At 39.1% G+C, this 22,235-nt stretch overlaps 1 protein-coding gene across 2 annotated transcripts in view; it reads right to left on the bottom strand.

The window, feature by feature from the left end:
• LPGAT1 (lysophosphatidylglycerol acyltransferase 1) overlaps nucleotides 1-22,235 on the bottom strand; it is a 63,659-nt gene that overhangs the window by 40,692 nt on the left and 732 nt on the right. The window lies entirely within an intron of this gene.

Genomic DNA, 22,235 nt, shown 5'->3' with positions numbered 1-22,235 from the left:
TGGCTGGTAACCATTAGAAGTGAACAGTACCAGTTAACAGCTTGGAAACCTTCAGTAAGAAATACAAGCATTATTAACGGATGGCCTCCTTTGCTTCCTCAAAAGCCATCCTGCTCTCTAATAGATGGAATGGTATTCAGTAGTGACTGTAACTCATGACAGCTAGGTTTCTATGTTTCGAACATTCTTTCTCATACTCAAACATTTGTGTCTGGCAAGTTGCAACCCTGCTTTACTACTATATTCACAAATGGCTCATCAAGGCATGTTTCGGCTAGAACAGCTATGTACAGCTGTTAAACTCATTTGTCTCGCCTCTATAGATGGGATTCTTTGATAGCTGGCATCCCAGAAATCCCAGATGTGATGCCAGAGATTAAATGTTACTTAGCATGCCTAGACTGCATTAAATAAAAAAGGATAGACATGCTAAAGTTGTTCTTTTCCCCTTAACAAAAAGGTTAAAGGCATTTGTCTCTGCGAATTGGTTGCCTACAGTGAAGAAAACAAATAATGGACTAGGCGAATCAGCATAATTAATAAATAATAGATTTATTAAGTGTGTATTTTAAGGTTAGAAGTTACTTAAATAACACCTATATAAAATAAGACACACATTCTTGGGAAGAGAAAAACAGCTCTTCCTATCCCACCCATTCCTTCCAAAATCTGTACTGTCAAGGAAACCTTCATATATTGTTTCTAAGTACACACAAGAGATGGAGGTCATCAATGAAAGTACAATCCAGAAAAGGAAGAAAAGAGCATGCATTAGCATCACACTGTATTAGACAAAGCTTCATGTAACATGTTGTCTTTCTTTTCCTATGTACCCTTACTAACAAAAGTCAATTTTCATGTTATTACAATATATACATCTTAGGGTTAGAAAAATAGAGTTTCAGAAAAGATTTTGATATCTAAAATCCTATCTTTTACAGATAGCTTGATTCAGACTTTTATGATGATAATAAACTGGCCTGCACTGACAAATTTTTCACTTTATTTCCATCAAGTAAAAAGCTTATTATAGAGATGTCAGAGAAGAAACAGCAGCTGAGGAAGAGAAGCCCACATATAAAGGGAGATGGCTTATTAACATGTACTGTAGGAACAAAGGCTAGGTTTAAGCTGTCCCAGTCACCATCTTCATTTTTATGCGACAAGCCATTTTGCACATCTCTACACTTCACTGTAAGGAACAATGCACATTGCCTTTTGCTTCCAGTTCCATTTTTCTTAGCTTCCATACTGTCCTTTCACAGTTTACAGACAGATCTGCTCTGTGGAGAAGAGTACTTCAGCAGTCACAATATTTATGCACTAACCCAACCCACACCCTTACTTCAATTACCTGACAGTAAGAGGTGTTAAAAAAAGGAGACAATTACAACAGAGGTGCCCTGGCCCTTTCCTCTTTTAACCAACCCAAGAACCATGCTTTTCCTAAAGCACAGCAGCTCCTTTTGGAAACAGGCCCTAGTGACAACTGCTTTTGAAGGCCAACTATATTTTCCTGGAGTGCGTGTTCAAGACCTCATGGGTACAGTTTGCTCGAGTTCTATAATTCACTGACACAAGAGATGATGCTTGTGGCTGAAGAGAGGTCTCCTTTTACCCATATGTGACTGAGAATCAATAAAAGTGAAACCTTAGCCCATCTTCAGTGAAGTAAATTTCCACTGACTTCAGTACAGGCAATACTTCAAGAGCTTCTCTTCACAATTACGCCAGGCAAGCAGTTTATATGATAAGAAAACTTTTTAAAGTTAATAACTTCTGTCAGGATACACAAGATATGTTCATTACTGATATTTAAGGAACAGTCCCAACATATCTTAAGTCTTACAAGAACACATCTTTCACCGGACATACCCTCCACATTTTGCCAGAAGACTCCAACAGCTATTTTATGCTGCTCCCACAACACTGCTTTAATTGTAGAGGCACCAAAGTCCCATAGACTATAATTCTGATCATCCAGAGTGGAACATCAGTTGCATATGGCGGTTACTACTTCCAAGGAGCAGTGCAATAGATGCAGTGTGCATCAGTAGACAGGCAAACTTCGACTGGGAAGTGTGAAGACTGCAAATGAAGTCAGCTTTCATGACTATACTGGTAATAAACTGTAGCAGCAGAGAAGCAACTCTGCTGTCTGTTCTGCTGCTTCTATTCTTAGAAAAGCAACTGCAACATTGAAGAATGAGATGGAGTGTTGAAATCCTCTTGAAGTACCTTGAGCTCATGAGTCAGACCACTTGCAGAAGGAGCAAGATGTACAACACATTCCTCCCCGGTGACAGATAAAATACATTAACTACCCAGAGGAACATCAATGCATTCATAAACTACTATCCTAAATGTCTAATACCTTACATATTGCAGATGTTATAATGGCCAGAAAGGAAAAAAAAAAAAAAAGGAGAAGAAGGAAAAGCAAAACAACAGGGCAGCCTCACATTTTTTCTCACCATGAAAGAACACTTTTTTCCATTTTTAACACACTTACGAAATGAAACATCAGAACAAGTAAAGGTTATTAAGGGATAGTGAAAATCAAACAGGCTTGAAAGTGAAAAAAAATCCTAAGCATTTTCTAAGTATGCACAAAAAACTACCTAGTTAGAAGCATATAATCACCAAGGTCCTAAAATGACAGAGGAATCCTAACCGACAGTAAATATACTCTAGATTAACTGCAGTTCATATTCATTACCATTTTGGTCACTGCTCGTTACATTGTGGAAACATGCACTTACAACCTATGTTAAAAAATGTGAATTTCCAATATTGTCAAATAAAGACAATGTTTACAGGACTATCTTTAAGATGACTATAAACTAAAAACAGATATATATATATATATATATATATGCTAAAGATGAACTTTTGCCTTTCGCTGGTTAAAAGCTTCTAAACATTTTGGGGATGACCAAAAAAATGTAATATCAGAAGTGACAGAAGCAAAGAACCATATTTCTGCAAACCAAGCATCAAATAGACTCTGACAGAAGTATCTCAAGCTAAGCTGTTATACAGAGCAAAGACAAGATTTGCAGCTTACTAAGACTGCACAATTTTACCTGGCAAGAAACCTGCTTTGACAATCACAGGACCACAATTTCACTTGTATGAAAAAAATCCCAGGAATTTTTTGTCCACACATGTTTTATTGCTTGCTAGACAGATCTGAATTTTTTAAGAATGAAGACAAAAGTTTTTCTAGCAGTTTGCACTTTCTGTCATTCAACCTCAGGTCAGTGACAATGGAAACACCACAGCCAGTGCAAAAAGGTCCACCACTTGCATAAATAGACTTGTTTTGCCAGACAAGGCTGTGGTCCTACATGCTAGTTTCCTTCTCTACAAGGATGATTTTTCCAAGTGAGAAAGGATTCTCAGCACATCACTACATACGAAATCCACAAAACACTTTTCAGTTTCTTGAAATTTCACTCCTAACACTCATGTCTACTCTTAATGAGGGTAGTCCAAAATCAAATTTGCATAATTTGATACTGCAGTCATATTCAGTGTACTTTATATTGAAACAGCAGTATTTTAAGTATGACTACAATGCAAAATATATCTCAAGTTCAAAGCAAGTTATATCTGTGAGACAGTTTTATTAAAAACAGACTGGCTTATCTAGGATTAAAAGGAAAAGTTACAGAATACAACACCATTACAACAACTCAAGCACGTTTATCTTTGTAAAAGGTTAAGTACCATAGAAGAGCAGTAAGAAGAGGAAAGAGTGTGTGTTTTCCCTGACAAAAAAACATCAGTGCAGCTGGGTAACTAGAAACTGCTACACAGAGCTCACTATTATTGTTATCCTTATCACCCTTTCAAGCAAAGAACTGTTGGCTTCAGCTCTGTCTTTTAAATAACTTGCACTCAGCAGGCTACTACAGTACTTCACCCATACCCATCCGCCTTGTCACTGCTGCTGAGCAACTAAGCAGGAACAGAGCTGACAAACAGGGTTTGACACATTCAGTATTAACCAACAGGAGTAACTCAACAATAAGTGCCATGGCTTCTCCTAGTCCCTCCCTCTAAAAACTACAGGTATCTTCACAAAAGCTCCCATCTGGAGCTGGAAAAATCGTTCCTTCCTGGGTTTAACTCAGAAGGAGTTAAAGGCAGGCCTCCCTCTACATATAGCTCAAAAGAATGGGAAACAAAATGTGAAGGAAGGGGAAAAACCATTTAGAGCACAAAAAAAGAAGAGTCTAAAATTCTATATGTCAACACTGGGACTTGAGCTTTAAGAAGGAAAGTTGTAGGAGAAAAAAAAATCATTACCTCCAGGAGCACAAAGTCCAGCTGGAGGTTGGTTACTAGGGCTGTATGCCGGGGTCAGTACAGGGACAAGCACTGTTTAATATCCTCATTAGTGTCCAAACAAGCGTGCACTCTCTGCAAGTCTACAGCTAGTCTGCAAACAACACAGAACTGGGAGAACTGTTTGATAATGCCACATAGTTGTGCTGCCATGCAGAGGGATGCAACACAGGTGGGAGAAATGAGACAACAGGAAAGCCAGGGGCACAATCACTTCCCCACTCCTGTTGGCTGCACTATTTCTGAAAGCAAGTCTGGATGCTGTTGGCCTTCTTGGCCATGATGGCACACTGCTGGCACGTATTCAGCCAGCTGTCAACCAACTTCCCTAGGTTCTTTTCCGCCAGGCAGCTTTCCCGCCATTCTTCCCCAGGCCCGTAGCATTGCATGGGGTTGTTGTGACCCAAGTGCAGGATCCAACATTTAGCCTTGGTGAACCTCACACAACTAGCCTCAGCCCACTGACCCATTCTGCTCAATTCCCCCTGTAGAGCCTTCCTTCCCTCAAACAGATCACTATTCCCACACAACTTGCACTGTCTGCTAACCCACCAATCCCCTTCTCCGAATCATTGAGAAAGACATTAAACAGAACTGGCCCCAATATTGAGCCCTGGGGAACAGCACTTGTGACTGGCTGCTAGCTGGATTTAACTCTGTTCAACACAACTCTCTGGGTCCAGCCATCCAGACAGATTTTTACCCAAAGAGTACACCCATCCAAGCCATTACTTGCCAGTTTCTCCAGGAGAATACTGTGGGAACTGTGTCTTCTAGGTAGGCAACATCCACAGCATTTCATAGAATCATTAAGGTTGGAAAAGACCTCCAAGATCATCAAGTTCAACCATCAGCCCAACACCATCATGCCTACTAAACCACTTCCTGAAGTGCCAAATATACACGTTTTATTCAACGCCTCCAGAGATGGTGATTCCAACCTCTTCTCTGAGCAGCCTGTTCCAATGCTTCACCACTCTTTCAGTAAAGAAATTCTTCCTAATATCTAATCTAAACGTCCCAGATCAGGTTAGTCAAGCAGGGCTGCCTTTCCTAAACCCATGCTGACTAGGCTTGATCATCTGGTTATCCTGTACTTGCCACATGACAGCACACAAGATGATCTGCTCCATAACCTTCCTCAGCACAGAGGTCTTACTATTGAGGCAAAGAAGACATTCAGTATCTCAGTCTTTTCCTCAGTCTCTGTCACTATGGCTCCCCCTGCATCTAATAAAGGCTGGAGATTCTCCTTTTGCTGCTAACACATTTATAGAAACATATTTTATTGTCCTTTACCACAACAGCCTGATTAAGTCCTGATTAGGCCTTGGCCTTTCCAATTTTCTCCCTGCAACACTTAGATGCTTTCCTGAGGTGTACAATGACAGGCTGAGAGAAATTCAAACACAGGAAATCTCACTTCAAGACAAGGAAAAAAAGGGAAAAAAAAAAACCTTTTTTTTTTTCCTGTAAGAGTGGTCAAACACTGGCACAGGTTGCACAGCGAGATTGTGGATTGTTCACCCTTGGAGACATTCAAAACCTGACTGAACAAAGATCTGGGCAACCTGCTCTAGCAGTCCCTGCTTTGCACAGAGGGTTTGACTAGGTCATTCTCAGAGGTCCCTTCCAACTTAAACATTTTAAGATTCTGTGATCTACAGTCCAATGTCAAGAGGAAAAACCCAGTGCTAACAAAATTCTCTCTTAGTGAATACCTTTAACTACAACAAAACCTACATTTCATATCGTGGCATGAATAGGAGCAGCCTTTACAGTCCCAAAGCACGTTACAAATATAAAATTGTGATGCTTTCACATCTTACTGCTGCAGAACTGCAGCAAAGAAATAAATCTGAAGGATAGTTCAAACTTTAATCACGGAAGATCCAGAATATGATTTATCTAGCATCATGAGACTCAGGTAAAAAGGTGGGGCCTGTAACCAACATGACAAACTTACGGCAAAGATGTATTTTAGCCAGAATAAGCGATTGTAATCACTGCTATAGAGTCCTGAGATCATCATTCAAAGACAGAGTTCTTCAGTTCTTCATCTGTACCATCTTTCTCTGCATCATTAGCTATATTATGAAATACTATGGCAAATTAAACTACTCCACTGACACTATTTTGTCTGCCTGTCAAACACAAAGTATGCAAGCAGCTACATTCAAATTGAGCTACTTCTCATTACTCAAACACCAATACATTTAAATTACTATTCAACATTCAGATATAGCTACTGAAACCTACTTAAACATAAAACTTAAAAATTAGAGTAGTAACAATAAACAAAATTTAAAAAAAAAAAAGCCATGTAAAGTGATTAGGCCTGAATTATTTTCCCTACTATCGTTACCTAAGATATTTCTTATTTTTCCTATTTTAGGCAAGTTGCTCTAATACTTGAGAAGCAAAAGGGAGCCACTGTAACACCTTGTAAGCATCTGCGCTAGTGAAAAAAATAAAAAAAAAGGGGGGGGGGCAAGACAGCACAATCTGACCTATGAGAAGAACATGGGATGACAGTTCAGCAAGCATAAGTTCAAGTAGAACGAACCTTTAGAGAACTGCGGTCTACTATCTCGCAGATCTGCCAGGCAAGTCCCTGTTGGCCTAACATGCAGCGCATAACCAGCACAAGTTATTTAAGTTGCCTCCTAAATTGCTACGAATTTCTTTTTAAAAAACTCATTAGAGAGGTTGTGGTCTTCAAACCATTGCACATGTAGAGTTTTATTCTTTTAAAGAACATTAGAACATGTTAAAAACATGCAACCTCCCACTCTTCTCCTTTCCCCTGTAAGCTTATATACAAGAAAGATAAACATCCTTGTTACAAAAAAATTGTAGCCATGTGCCACAGATGCAACAGAACTGCTATTCCTGCACCGACCGGGTGACAGCTGTTTGATTTTTAGTTGGTTTTTCTGATTTGAGGAAAGCAAATTAAATAAAATATTTTCTCCTTAACAGAAAGCACACTGAAAGCACACTCTCTGTCACAATTAAATTACTGCATCCTAACAATAACGTGAGCTGTCTTTGCAGAGTCAACTGTCTAGCAGCAGAACCTACCCAGAGGCAGTATCACAAGCTACAATACTATTACTACAGTTTCCTTTTGAGTCACTGGCAATGGTATGCATTACTAATTTGATCCTGTTGCTTGTCTTTCCAGATGTGAAATTCCTTGTGATGCCAAAGAGTCATCCATGAGATACTTCACCTCCCTCAACTGTTAAGGTGGCTCCGGAAGCGCAGCTGTCATCACAGACCCTTAGAAAGCTAACAGCTAGCAGACAAAAGCAGATCTTCCCAGTCAGGTTTCTGGGGAGACAATGACCAGAGAACACACCCAGGTTCACGGCCCTAAGTAATGGGATACTTCTCAGATTGTGTAATCAACACCAGTACACCCAGGTTCATGGCCCTAAGTAAAGGGATACTTTTCAGATTGTGCAATCAACACCAGAAAATCCTCTCTCGCAAGCAACTTCGTGAAAAATCCCATTAGGGTAATGGTCTACGCAAAGTAAATTACTCGTGAAATAGCAGTCCCGCTTCCTCCAGAGAGGACTACCTCTTCAAAGCATGGAGAATGGCTGAAACCCGCTTCGCAGCATTAGCTGTTAACCCAGAGGATCTCAATTGAAACAAAAAAACGTGCAAGATGCAAACTAGCCTGTCAAGTGCAAGCTGGCTAAAACAAACTAATAATCCAACAAGCCATAGTACGGGACCACAGTACTCCCAATTTCCATTCAACTCTTTGGCCACTTACACAGAACTGCGCACTGCAACACCACAGGACTTTTAGATTAGGAATCAAACTTTCTTCCTTATACGAGAGGGTCTGTACTGCTTAGCCCAGATAAACGCGAATACTGAGGAAACTGGACAAAGACACCATTGGAAAGAAATGCACTCACTAAACAGAAATAAGGCTTCAAATAAGAGGAGAAAACTTGCAATTCTATTTCAAGAAGAAAAACAAAGACATGAGCAGAGTCTGGTTCCTATAAAAAAAATAACGATAAGAACCATCTATTATCACAAATAGGTAAATAGATAGGGGTAATCCACAGCAGACACTTTGCTTTTGCTTTCAAAATGGACAGATTTGAGTCCTTACTGCTTCTGGATAGCACTACATAAGACTTGAAGGAAATTGCTACAAAAAGTTTAAGTGCCAACTGTCCAACATAAACTCCTGATAAAGACTGTAAAAAATTTTCACTGTCATTTAAAACGGAGCAAGCACCATTACAATGAAGTTCCACAAAAACAGCTGGTTAACTCTTTTTTTTAACTAATATTATTTGGAAAGCCACACTTGTAGTCATATGGAAGATTCTGGTCCTACTTAATCTAGATTTCAAAGTCAGGCCAGTTGAAAATATGACCTTAATGAGCAAGTAACTGGTGGCTTATAGCAATGTACCTGCTCTTCCTCTCCTTCTAAGATTTTTAGACTGCAAGCTTTCTGTAAAATGTCAAGGAAATCAGAGCATCTAGAAGCTTTGCAGATATTTAAAAAAAAAAAAAAAAAACAAACGGCAAAAGAGCTGCAGAAATAACACAACATATTCAACAATCTTAAAACAAATATCCCAAGGCCATAGAATAACAAGTCTTTCTGGGGACAGTGGAAGAACTCAACTGCATTTAGTTATTAAGTAAAAACATCATTACAATACTAAGCAAGGAAATAGTCTTCCCAGTGGTCAAATCCAACTGGACTCAGTAAAACACGATTTTGCATATATATTTTTAAAATAAATTACATTGATCGAAAAAGAAAAAAATACCAGATCTTCATCAATTTTTCCTCCTAACAGAAGCAAACAGCATGACTTCAATCACTGGTTTGCTTGACTTGACCCTTCAGCAGACAATACTGGAATTCATACTGGAATTCATGTGGTAAGATCACTCCTTTATCCCAGCTCTGGTCATAACCTTCTGCTTGTCTAACCTCAGAGTTACCTCTTTGTGTTCTTCAAGTCTTGCTTAAGTTACTACAAAATGCTGTGGAAACTGTCTCATTATACAGCTCATGTTTTTCAGCCCAGCTCACTATACAGCACAAATAATCGTGACACAAAAGTAGTGTCAGATGTATTTGGAAAACGCTTTACTTTTAGATTATCTCTCTTAAATGGCCTGCATGGGAAAGACAAAAGGCCATTCTGTGCATTTATCACCTTTCTACAGTGATCTCAGAACAGAGGAGCTTCTCTCCACTTGAAAGACACTATTTAAACCTGTTCAACTCTGTCAACTCTGGACAGAAAAAAAGAGCTACTACGCCCCTGAAGGATCACAGAAATACATATTCAAACAGTGTACTTTGAGATTGTATTAGCAGCATAATCTAAAAATCAATATCCACAAGCAATGAAACTGGCTACTAATCAAACAGCCGTTGCATTACTCTCTTCCTACCCCCAAACACCTCTGCATCTCCAGTTCCTCTGGGTTAGTGTTGCCCTACACCGCAAAACAGAACCAAGACATCAGATGTTTAAGTTGCAGTGTGGAGAGGAAAACTTAATTATCAAAGGCACGCAAAGAACCAAAAATAACTGGATACAGACGCAAGGATGCAGAAGGTCAAATCTTTTAAAAGCAGCTTTGAATGTTTGCATCGTTACGATTCATGAATTTTCCCCCACGCTACGAACAACAGGCTTTTCAACAAAGAAGTTATAACATGAACAAAACCTCTAAAAAACCATTTTCCCTTGGACTTTTTAGATACTATGTTCATTTTTTTTCAAGTAATGGATTTAATAAAGGCCAGGGGGAAAATGATGTTCAGTTACCATGAATTTAATCAAATTAATTTAATCATAAAACAATAAGAAGCTAATCATGCAGATTAATATAAGAGTAAATTCCTATATTTAATTTTATGTTTCTGTTTATGCAAGTCCCATTACTAAAACAAGAGGCCACAGTATGTCTGAAAAGCATGCTGGAAAATGTATGACAATAATTCTAGTCAAGAACTTAAGCCAGTACTTTCAGTGGTGAGATGCAGCAAATGATTCAAGCCAACAAAGCATCTTACCGTACTTAAACTTACCCCAGGTTATTTTATACCAGTTTGGCAACTCTTAAGAATTAAGTGTGTGGCAACGTTTCAGGCTGTCAGTAAGCAGAAGTCCATTATCATAAAATCAGAAGCAACACCTTTAACGGCACACTCAGACTGTCACAAATAAAGTAATTAGCCAGAAAAAAACAGCCTCTCTCAATAGACTGTTTTAGCTGATGTACCTCGAAGCAGCAGCAGAAAGTTTACTGTTCCTAATTTTTAAAAAAAAATGTTTATCTGTCTGGCATCTGTTACTATTACAAAACAAATAATCCTCTTACACCTGCTGCCAGCTGCAAAAAATACCTTGGATTTGTGGCTGACAGTCTTACTGGGAGTTTCAGTAGTACTTTTTACTGACACAAAACGGTCAAACTTGATACAAACAAATTTATTCAAACACTCTGAATGGCTGGCTCTAATACCTACCCCTTCAGTACACTCTCAGAGCAGACTAATGTTCTTTGTACATTTCAGTAAATAACCAGGTCTCAATTTTGAGATTTGCTGCTGTAGCAACAGTAATTGAAGTTTCTCTTCCACCCTGTTTTCTCCCACCTCAGATTAAAAAAAACGTAATTCACATCTCAAATCAAAAAGCTTTCCTTTGCATTGGGAGCAAATGGTACAAAAGACAGCAGACAACTGGTGGGGAAACAAACAAAGAGAAGGACCAGACTTGCAAGCATTCTTCAATTAAAAACAGCACTTCACTGCAGCGCAGTTTCTCTGGAGAGCACCAGTAAAGCCGCTGAACAATAGAGTTGTGAAAGAGACTGTGGACTTGGACTTCTCCATTTCCAACACAGCAACCGTGCCACAAATGCAAGAAGATAGTACAAATCTTGAAGTTCCACTTTACAATTAAAAGATTAATGCGACTACTAAGTCTGTGAGTAGCTCTGCAAGCACTTCACACGCAACTTGTCATGATCTGTGGCTACAAGTGCCTTGGCTAACTCAGAAAGCACTGTGCCAAGTGTTACAAATTACTCTTTCCTCAGACAAAAAGAAAACTAGGCAAAAATAAATCTATCTGGGCTACAAAAGTCTAGCACTCCCACAGAGTAAGAGCTTTGGTCAATACACTTCAGACACTGAATCCTACCTATCCAACTAAAACCTCTGAGCAAAGAAACCCGGCTTCAAAGCAAACCCGGTGAGTGACCAAACGCTCACGCTTACCACATTGGTTTTGCAAATATTAGGAAAGGGTGGTAAAGGGACTGGAAGAGGAAGGAGCAGGCTACCTGCTAACACTCTTTCTTCCCCACAGCAGCCAACCAAATAATCCTTTATCTTCCTCCAGTGATGCCCAGCGGTGACACTCATGGTTACATGAGTTCAGCTCTGCACTTTAGCTTTTAAAGTTTAGTAGTCTGTTAACACATTCACAAAGAATGTAAGCAATGAAGAACAGGGGAAGTGTTTTCTCCCTCTGAAACAAATGAGGGACAAAAGTGCTTCTCCAGTCTGGAAAAATCTTGCCAAACTCCAGAAGCCCATGGTAAGTATCAAATGATCTTTAAACACCTCCAAGACAACAAAATTACCTGGGCAAAGGCCTTGCTGTTGTCACATTCCCTTTCTACATTACTAGGTTAGACCAAAGTATTAGTTCTAATGATACAAATATCAGTTTTAATTAAAAAAAAAAAATTCACCTGTTTGTTTTCATGCAATCCACTACATGCAAGACACTTAACTTATATTAACTGTACCTGCATCTGAAAGCATTTTTACAAATCTGAACTGAACTTCACAGATCCTTCATGTTATACTAATGCATACACAAGCTACAGTTACACTTATTTCCAAGTAAAGCTGTTGCTAGGAGCAACAACAACTGAATTTTATGCCACAGACACGCACAGGAAATAAAAACGGATATGAACAAAGAATGCATTTGGAAAGGAAAATAGCAGTTACAAGAGTTGGAGTTTTGCCGGGCCATCTATATGCATTTATGCATATCAAAATAGAATAGGTTCAGGTACAAAACCTCAGGAGGCCACATTGCTAATGTAACTCCCTCACATGTGCTACACAGTGGTACAGAACCCTTCTTGACAGATTCTCAAGCAGCCTAGCACCTACACCATTGTGCTCTCCCAGGTCTCTCCAAAATACACTCAAAAACACCTCAAGCCTCATATTTCTACATGTCCTTGGGTCAGATTCATAATTGACTTTCGCTTTGGCTCTACCTTGCCTGCAGTAATCCAAGCATCATTGTTCTTTCTTGAGAGTTTTTCATGTTGCTGTCCTTCCAGTCCTGCGCCAACTTCTATTTCACATGCAGATCAGAAAGAAAACACAATACTTTAACTTCTTTCACCTCCTTTTTCTCATATTAAGACTAAACAGTTACCTGCATATGCCTTTTGTATCTAAAAGGCTATCAGAATTAAGGTGGACTAAATATCTTCTAAATAAATGGAAGCTGTTTCATGCACCGTCTGTCACTGCCAGATTAACGTGTTGTTCCAGAAACAGAAGTAACAAAGCCTAGCTTACCAAAGACTCGTTATCTAACCTCCTCCTCCTCAATGGGCTAGACGAGATATGCCAGCACTTCAGCAAATCCAAAATTATCACTGCACCAGTTAGACATGCAACAGATGTCAAAAAAGACATACAATGGCCAAATCTGCTTGCACTGCCCCCAGGTGAGGTACTAATTTGAGTTTCTCTGTCTGCTGCTCAGCTGCCAGTTTCCACAAAACTCATGAGGACACCATCATGGCTGAAATCTAAACCATCTTGTCAACTGCAGACAAATTTGCAAGGAGGTAAATCAGAAGTGTGGGAGGGGTGAGAGAAAGAATAGCTGTTTAAAACAAGCAGCTTAATCCCATCAGGAAACCATGCTTAAAACACTGTCACATTTATCTACATAGATAATAAAATACCCAAGTCACCAAATTACACGGAAACAGTGTTCAATGGCAGCCCTAACTACCACACTTAAACATAACTGATGCTTAAATTAACCAAAAACATGTATTAATATTATTATTGTGTTTCATTTCTGGCAAGCAAACACAGACGCTACAGACTTTCACAGAAACTGCACAGGCTTGTAACTTCAGCATGTCAGAAAACAAACGGAACTATATTGAAAAGCCTCAGACAAAATCCTCCTTATTGCCACCAAAAAGCACAGCCACAAGCACTTCTGCTGTTGTCCTAGTGATTCAGCTTCCCATAATCCACGTCCTTCCAAGCAGCAGCAAGCACTGACCCTTGCTCTTAGAACACCATTTCTATTTTTAATTCTACATAAGTGAGAAGCCGCAATAAAGCTATTAATCTTTCCTCTCCTCCTTTACTTAAATTACAAAACTGAGGTGAATCTCTAAGCTAGCTTAAACTATTAGACTCCTTCAGCAGGGACAATTCCTCACCTTTTAGACTTGTTTAAAACAACAAGTCTTCAGTTTATGTTGTATGACTCAAAAGAAGTAACAGCATTGGCAGTATCCTGCAAAGTACTTGTGGAAAGACACAATGGAAATATTTAAGAAAAAAACAAATAAACAATTCCCCCAAGCACTGCCTATTAAATATTGAAGACTTTAATTTTCTATCTTCCAATGACACTAGAAGTCCCCTTCTTCACAGGAGAAGATGCAGGGAGATTGCATGTCTTCTACTCCGTCCAGGAAACAGAATCACTGAGTTGTCCAATTCAGTTCTGATTAAAATTCAGCTGTGACTGAAATTGTTCTGATTTGATTGTAGTTGTAGTTTGCACTAATGAAGCTGTTAACCCTCTCAAAAGCTCCCTCTTAATTCAATTTTTAATAGCTTGGAAACAACAGAGACAACAACAATGGAGTGAAGCTGAATCACTGATATTTTCTCGTATTATTCTCCATCCTGTTCTTTACATATTTTATAGCAGAAGGTATAGCTGTGCACGGAGCCAAAACTTTCCCTAAGCTCTCCACCATGATACCAATCTCTTTCCTAAATTGCTACTTTACTTAAATGTTTATTACTTTGGACTGTTCAACACTGAAAAATATCTGCATTTTGTTGGCTACTCATACAGCTTAAATACTTTTGAAATTATTTACAAGTGTCTCTGTAGCTGACAAACTCAAACGGTAGCCATACAAAACTTCAGAGGAAACCCACTGCTAAGCTTTCGTCAAAATGAACACTGGTCTTAATTCCTTTATCGACCAGTTTTCAGTTTACAATAACCCTCTGTTCTCACCCTATGTTTAGCTTTTATTCTCTAAAGCATCTTTGCAGAAGGCACTTCTCCAGTCCAAACACACTAACCAGTTAAAATTGTAAGAAAAGGTGAAGAAGTCTTCTTCAGTTACATTTTATTCACCTACTAGAGCCCTACCCTGCACAGGACTGCTTTTCTGAGTTTGGGCCATAAGCAGTAGTTCAGCAAATAGATTAAAGCTGACACCGTCACCAAGAGATACAATTTCCTCCTCTTACCCTTTGCTCTCTGTACCTATCTTCTTCTTTCACCACACCCACAAAATGAACTGGGTTAGGGGTTGTTTTCAAAGCCATCCAGAAAAAAAAAAAAAAAAAAAAAGGGATGGGGAGTTTTAGCATGGATCAGGGCCATAATCCAGATCACCACACAATCATTAAACTATGTGGTGGATAAGATTGAAGCAGCAGTGGTAGGATGCGTCTGAAAGGCTGGGACTGGCTTTCCTCAGTGGAGCTCCCTGCTTGAAATGCTTGTTGGGGGAGGGTAGAAGAAAAATAAAAAAAATATGAGCTTCACATGCAGAATCCCTCAATGGTGTCATGGAAAATTTTTTAGAAACGCTAACGTATTAGCCTTATTTCAGTAACTGCATACACAAATGGCTGGACTATTATCTCAACTGTGGTGACTGCAACAGCAGTGCAATTACATGCCTACGCAATCCCGCATGTCATCTTACCCATTAGTTTATATTCCACTGTAATAAATGCAAGCAGATTACATATCTCGGAGCTGTATTTTGGCTTAATCCACACTGGGAAGTTACACCACTAAGCTTATATTCCATAAAGGATTTACTAACTACTCCGTCTAATTAAGGTTGCACAACCCTTCCATTTTTAAGATCTTGTTTTCAGCCACTTAAAACCTTGCCAAACTAACCTTTGGCAAAGACTTCTCTGTCCCTCACAAACACCCAACAGAGAAAGGGAAAGTGATATTGCTGTTCATCTGTTTGAGTTTCCTTCTAAAACAGTAATTTCCCAGAACAAAATGACAGAAGAAAAAGGCTTTATCCAAGCTGAACATTCATTTTTTTCCTCCGTTTTTCTTGAAAAGCTCTACAAGACATCTATTATTTAGTACAGTTACTTTGAATGAGAATGAGAAATTGAATCTTTGACATAAAGGCATCATCTCTGACATGTTCCAATACAGGCACGACTGCACTGTTGAAGTAGAAAAACGTTCCTTCTTCATACACTCTGCAAAGACTTTGTGGACAAAGAATTCAACTCCCTAAGACCTTGCTTCTCCAAGCCAGAGCTGGACAAAAGCTTTCTTGCGATTATTTCACAGGGTTCCTAAAAGCCTATCATCACGAAAAAGAACAAGAAAAGGTAGGGAGAAGAAAGACATCTCTCAGGTATTCTTAGTCATATCCTTTCAAGCACTCAACCAGCAACAAAGGGAGAGGTAAGATGACTAGCATGAACAGATACACTAAAAACAAAGGCCCAGAAGAACTAGGAAGAATGAAAACACATCCTAAAAACAGCAAACAGCCATAAGCAGGAAGAGTACTCAGAACTTCCAAAATCTTGTGTTCCTTTGGCTGTTAGTACATAAGCTAATACAGAAGCATCCCATGACCATTCCTGGACTTAAAAGTGAATAATCATACCTTTCTGCACAAGTATTCCTCAATGATTTCATCTTTACTATCCTTAGGCAAATGAAACAGATTTGGTATGCTCACAATAGTTTTTGTATTATCCAGAGTAGGTGAAACAGGAGCAGAGACTAACCCACTTGAAAAAAAAAAAAAAAAAAAAAAAGACTATAAATAGCAAAATAACAAAAATACCACCAGCAAAAAAGCAAGTGTGAGCTTTTACTCAGTTTTGTGCCAGAAAGCAGCAGCTACCTAGAAATAAAATTCAGATACCATTTTCAACACCTAATCTTTTTGAATGATCCTTCATAATTAAATGACACAATAGGAAAATCAAAGATTAGTTTTACTGCTGTTGACGCATTGCTGACACTTAAGTAAAACATAAAGTATGGTAAAGCCATAATTCATGTCCCAAAAAGGAGAGATGGCAACTTCCTGGTGCAATTTTACACCTTGCTAAATTAGGACAAGGGTCCTAGCGCTCTTTACAAAGAAGTTGACAGTAAGTTCACTGTACTGCTGACCTGCTCTTACACAAAGAGACAATGAGCCTTTGCTCTAAGGCCAAGGTAGATACAGCTCCAATGTCCCCAACTTATTCAACTCTGACCTTTTCTTATCAAGACTGCTCACAAATTACACACAAACTTCCTCTTACAAACAGCAAAATAAACTCAATCCCTGCTTGATCTCAGCATAACCTACACATAAACCATACACATCAGAGAAAGCTGCATTTAAGCCAGGGATTACCAGAAACTCAACACAGCCGTAGCATAAGTCAAGAGTTTCTGTGTTACATTGCTACCCAAATCTACTCAGTCACATCAGATATTTTTATACGTTCAAAGAAAAAAAGAGAAAAACAAGAACAATTTTGTTTCTACATTTCACACCCTGCCTGAGCTCAAAACCATGAGTTGTTTACCCCACGCTCCTCCCTACCCAGTGCTCAGAGTAGTGACCAGTCCCAAAACCAGAATATTGCCAGTTAGAAATCACAACATAGGAACAGAGGAGGTTAGTTAACAATGGCAGGACTAGAGACACAGACAGGTCTCCTGAAATAACACCTCCTGCCTTATTTGGGGCAAATAAATGTATTTTATCTCATCTACTTTTCTCCAGCTTCTGCTGCACTTCCTGCCCGAGAAAAAAGGATGACTTATCATGAAAAGCAGTGCGGACAACAAACGCTAAGTGTACCAAGGAAGTGTTGTCACAGCAACTCCACCTGTCTTTTACAGTTCTGCAAGACAAAAGCATTCACATTCTTAGAAGATCAGAGGAGTTGAGGGTGTTGACTGATGAAAAGTAAACAAAGATTTCGAATTAGAGAAAAAAGAAGTATGACTGCTTGAAAAAATTATACAGTGGTCACTGCTTAATCATACACATGGATCAGCCAATAAAAGCAAAATTGCTTGAGGGCAGAGGGGGAGGGATACAACTAAAAGTCCAGATCTCAGTGTTACTGTACTTGGCTGAATAACAATGAACAAAGAAAGGAAAATGTTCTCACTTGAAAAAACCAGAAGGTTCTTACAGACACTATTTAAATGTCACCTTCTTGGCAACACCATAGGATTAGTTCACTTTTTATTAAGAACTGCATCATTATACTAGTAAGCACACTTACGCTACTAAGATGATTTTGTGTGTGGTAAGAGAGGTGTATTACTCTTCCCTTCATCCACCTACAGCCCACCAACCTGCCCAACATTACTGCAAGACTGTGTGCGTTGGCAAGAGGCTGATATGGAGGAGTTTCCTCTTCACTGCTGGAGTATGAAATACTCAAGCAGAACTCTCAAGGAGATTCCCTCCCAAGATGCACACAACCCTGCAAACCACATGGCACCACCTCTCTCCTCTGGTGCTCCAAGAGGCAGAAGAGCATTCCTGGTTGCTGCGGACAGAGGACATTCACCCTCCAGCAGCTCCTTCCTGTCCTCAGCCAGAGGTACAGCCTGGGCACACACCACTGCTCCCTACAGTGGGACTAAGCTATGCAGAGCAGAGTGAAGCACAAGATTAGCATCATGAGTATCAAGACTGCATTGCTAACTGATTGCCCTGCTGTGGTAGACACCTCTAATTGCAATACTGCAACAACAGTATCACAGGCTAATACTAAATTTGCCTTTAGACAGCAGGAGAAGACAACAAAAGCTCATCTAGACGCATTTAAGCCAAGCAAGCTTTTCTCTAGCAGCCCCTTAGCAATCTGATTACATACAAGGATATTAAACTTTAGTCTGCAATAGTTACTTGCTCGAAGAAGTTCTAATCTAGAAGATGGCTGCTTTAGACCTCATTTTGTAGGTGAGCAGGAGGTCATCAGAAATTCATTTCCACAGATAAGCTCCATCTCCCTCTCATTACATCTACTCCATTATTTAGTGGTTTCTGGTTTACTTGTATATTAAATGACAAATTATAGTATAGGGGAAATAGGTACTTGCCAACAAAGAATCAAGCACTCTTTGAGTTTGCTTTTTTTAGAACTCATCTTCCAACAAACGCAGGAAAATATTTAGAAGTGTTATTCAAAGCTGCCTTTCAAGTCACAGCAATATGTGAATTCTGAGCATCCTAACTGAACAGCTTCTACAACGAGAACAATACAGTTATACAAAAAAGCCTTAAAAAAAAGCTAAGAGTTGTAACAAGGCCCTTCTGAAAGCATACAAAAATAAAATAATATTGCTAGTCTATCTGAATGTTCTTCATAGAAAGACACTCAGTTTTCCTATTCATAAGAAACACTACAGAGTTCAAGAGACCAGCATAGATGTTTATCATACTCTGCCCTTTAAAAATAGGTGCCAACCAATTACATCCAATTTCTTGCTCATACTTGCATCTTAAGAAGAAAAAGATTAGGGAAAGGAGAGTGACCTTTACAATTTCTCTTCCCATTCCTTCCTTTATTTTGCTTATCCAGTTATACACTATCTCCACATATAACGTCAAATGCATCTGCAAAAAGGAACACCTACGTTTATCAAGAAACAGAGATTAGAGCTGCTGATACAGACATAGAACGTGAAATTTCTGTGACAAATCCTCTAGAGTCCTAGCACGAAAACACAGGTATATGCAGGGGGGTGAGGAGGAGAAGGGCATACCTATTTCACGAGTTTTCCTCAGCTCCTCCAGCTTTATTGAATATAGTACAACAACAATTATGCAACAGCAGCAAAGCCCGTAAGGAAAACCTAGCACTTATTACACTTTCTTCATTTAGTGTTGAGCTCTCTCCACTATACATTACAACAAACTTATGGGGAGGAGGGGAAAGCCTGTCCTGAATCTACTGCGCAGGCTGAGTTTAAGTTCCTACTTACAAATGGTTTACGTCACTTCTCACTCAAGAGATGAACCAAGCTAGAAGGGAGACAAAGTAAATTAAAAAAATCTGAAAGACATCTTCAACACAAATGAAGCAGAACACTACCTCCAATCAAAAGACGAGTAAGCTTATTTAGGTGGTTACCCTCTCAATCAATAAAAAAAAAAAAACCTCAAAACTTCACCAACTGCTCTGCTACTCAAAAAAAAAAAAAAAAAGAAAAATCCTTAATTCCCTCAATGAATCCATACTACTATCTTGTAATCTTGTATTTACTTCTGCAAGAAGGATTATATTGAAGCCTATCTTTGACTTAGTTTTTGGAGTCGAAAACAGAAGAAATCTGGAGCAATGTCTCTTTCAGATGCACCACTGCAAGTCTTAGATACCACATCCAATAGATTAGTTTTCAGTTTGGAATCCAGTACAACAGTTATGTCATACTCTACCAATAAAATAAAAGGCAACCACACGATAGTATTTTATAAATCTATCAATCTGGAAACAGACGCATAAAATTATTCTGCCTACATATGTTGAAGGCAGAAAGATATGCCTTCCAGGTTTGTTCTGCATATGGTGGTGAGCACAGGCAAGGGTAAAGAAAGAACAGACAAAAAGATAAGCTATTCTTGCTATTTTCTACCTTTCAGTATAAAACATGTCAATGTCTTCACACCAAATAAAATATTTAAACTGAGACTTCATACACATGTTTACATAAAAGCCTCCTCAAAACAAAAGCCATGCTTTAGAGTGAAAAGCGAAAAGAAGGGCCTCCTTACCCATACACCATCTCAGAAAACAACCCTATATAGCTGTTTGTAAATGATACTTCAAACAAACATACCAAGCCATTTCAAGACTGTAAAACAAAGGATTTCAAATTGTCAACAATTTGTGTCAGCAGCACCAATCAACAGATGCTTCAAGGAGACTCTAGGATATGCAGATCATGCTAAGACCACTTTCCAAGCAATAGGCAAAAGAAACCACACAGTTCTGCAGTCAGCAGTAAAACTATGCCAAGGAAACTGCTTTCAAAAATCGACAACCATATTATCATGGGACAATGACTCGCATATTAACTAGCATGTTCAATATACACAGCGAATCCCCAGGGTCATACGCCATATGACCTTAATACTACCATCATGCCCACAAACTTTGTGATTCCCAATGAATGATACACACAACACCTTGAAAGTCAGTCCTTCCTTCAGAAAGGTCTTTGTGCTTTAAGGCGTAAACCAGACTTTTAAAAATACCTGCCACTGCAAATACCATGTGGACTTCTTTTAATGAGCAAATATAAACATATGAAAAGATTTTTAAAACAGCGTATCTGGAAAAGCTTGAGCTGTACCACGCAAGGCAATTTTGAAGCAGTGCAATGTTGCAAGAGTTCCAGCCCAACAGACCAGAACCTAGCTTGCTGCTGCTGCCATCTCCTTAAGGAGAACTGTAAGCTCACCTAGAGTATCCACAGAAACTCTGTGCATCTCGGAAAGGCACATGACAGGGTACAAAAAGTGACATTATCAGAGTGGCTTCAGCTCCTGTAGCCTAACAAAAAACGTGCTCCATCTGGGTCAACACTGAGTTTCTGACTAATCAGGAGTCTGACCAGACTCCAGAGCTGCCATTCCTTTTTTTTCCTTGTTTACATGGACAAGACCTGTGGATTCAGCCTGAGCAGAATAGAATGAAAAAACTTTAGGAGGGCTGTTTGTATTTTGCAGTCAGGAGATAAATTTCCTCCTCTTTCCAAGGTCTAAGCACATACGAAGAATTGATGCCCGTTTTCACACACAAGGTGTGGCAGCCAGGATGAAAATCAGTGCATTTGAGGACATGACCAGAGCCTTCCTGAATATTTCATTTCAGTCCGTCACCTTGATGAGCCTATGAATACTAACAAGCAAAAATAAGTTCAATAATAACTGGAAAGCAAGCATGCAGAGAGAAAAACCTTACGGACTCTGTAATTAGCTCTGCTAACAGTAAATGAAAAGCCATACAGTCAAGAAACATTGCGTATCGCTGTTTGTATGAAAGAGGCTTCCTCTGCTTCCTTCTCCATTCTGAAGCAGCAGAAAAGACAGTCACTGTTGCAAGGAATAGAAGACCTACTCTTCTGACACGGAGCTCTGTATCCTGATAGTTTTAAGTGGAGACGATTTAGAGACACATAGCCTTAATAAAGAAAAGTTTAGCTCTATCAGCTACATGCTCAGCACAATTCAATTCTTTCAATGAAATGCACCCCAGGTAACGTTAAAACATAATGATCTAGATAGGAAAAATGGTATTTCCGATCACACTAGGGCAAAACATTGATTGAGAAACTCTTAACACGTAGGAAGTACGTACCTGCAATTAAAAATGTTCCGGTACACTCAGTGTATCTATCCAGAAATATAAAGCAACCGTATAAAAAAAGCTGAAAACATCCCACATATCCACCATATCTACATAACGCACCCTCCCTCAGTAAAACATCTAGGTTTTAACACTTATTTACATCTTCATATCTGTGCTTTTTGAATTA

The sequence above is a fragment of the Cuculus canorus genome, chromosome 3 (assembly GCF_017976375.1).
Source record: "Cuculus canorus isolate bCucCan1 chromosome 3, bCucCan1.pri, whole genome shotgun sequence".
Classification (NCBI taxonomy): Eukaryota; Metazoa; Chordata; class Aves; order Cuculiformes; family Cuculidae; genus Cuculus; species Cuculus canorus.
The sequence above is the reverse complement of the archived record's forward strand: the minus strand, read 5'-3'. Positions and strand labels throughout refer to the sequence as shown.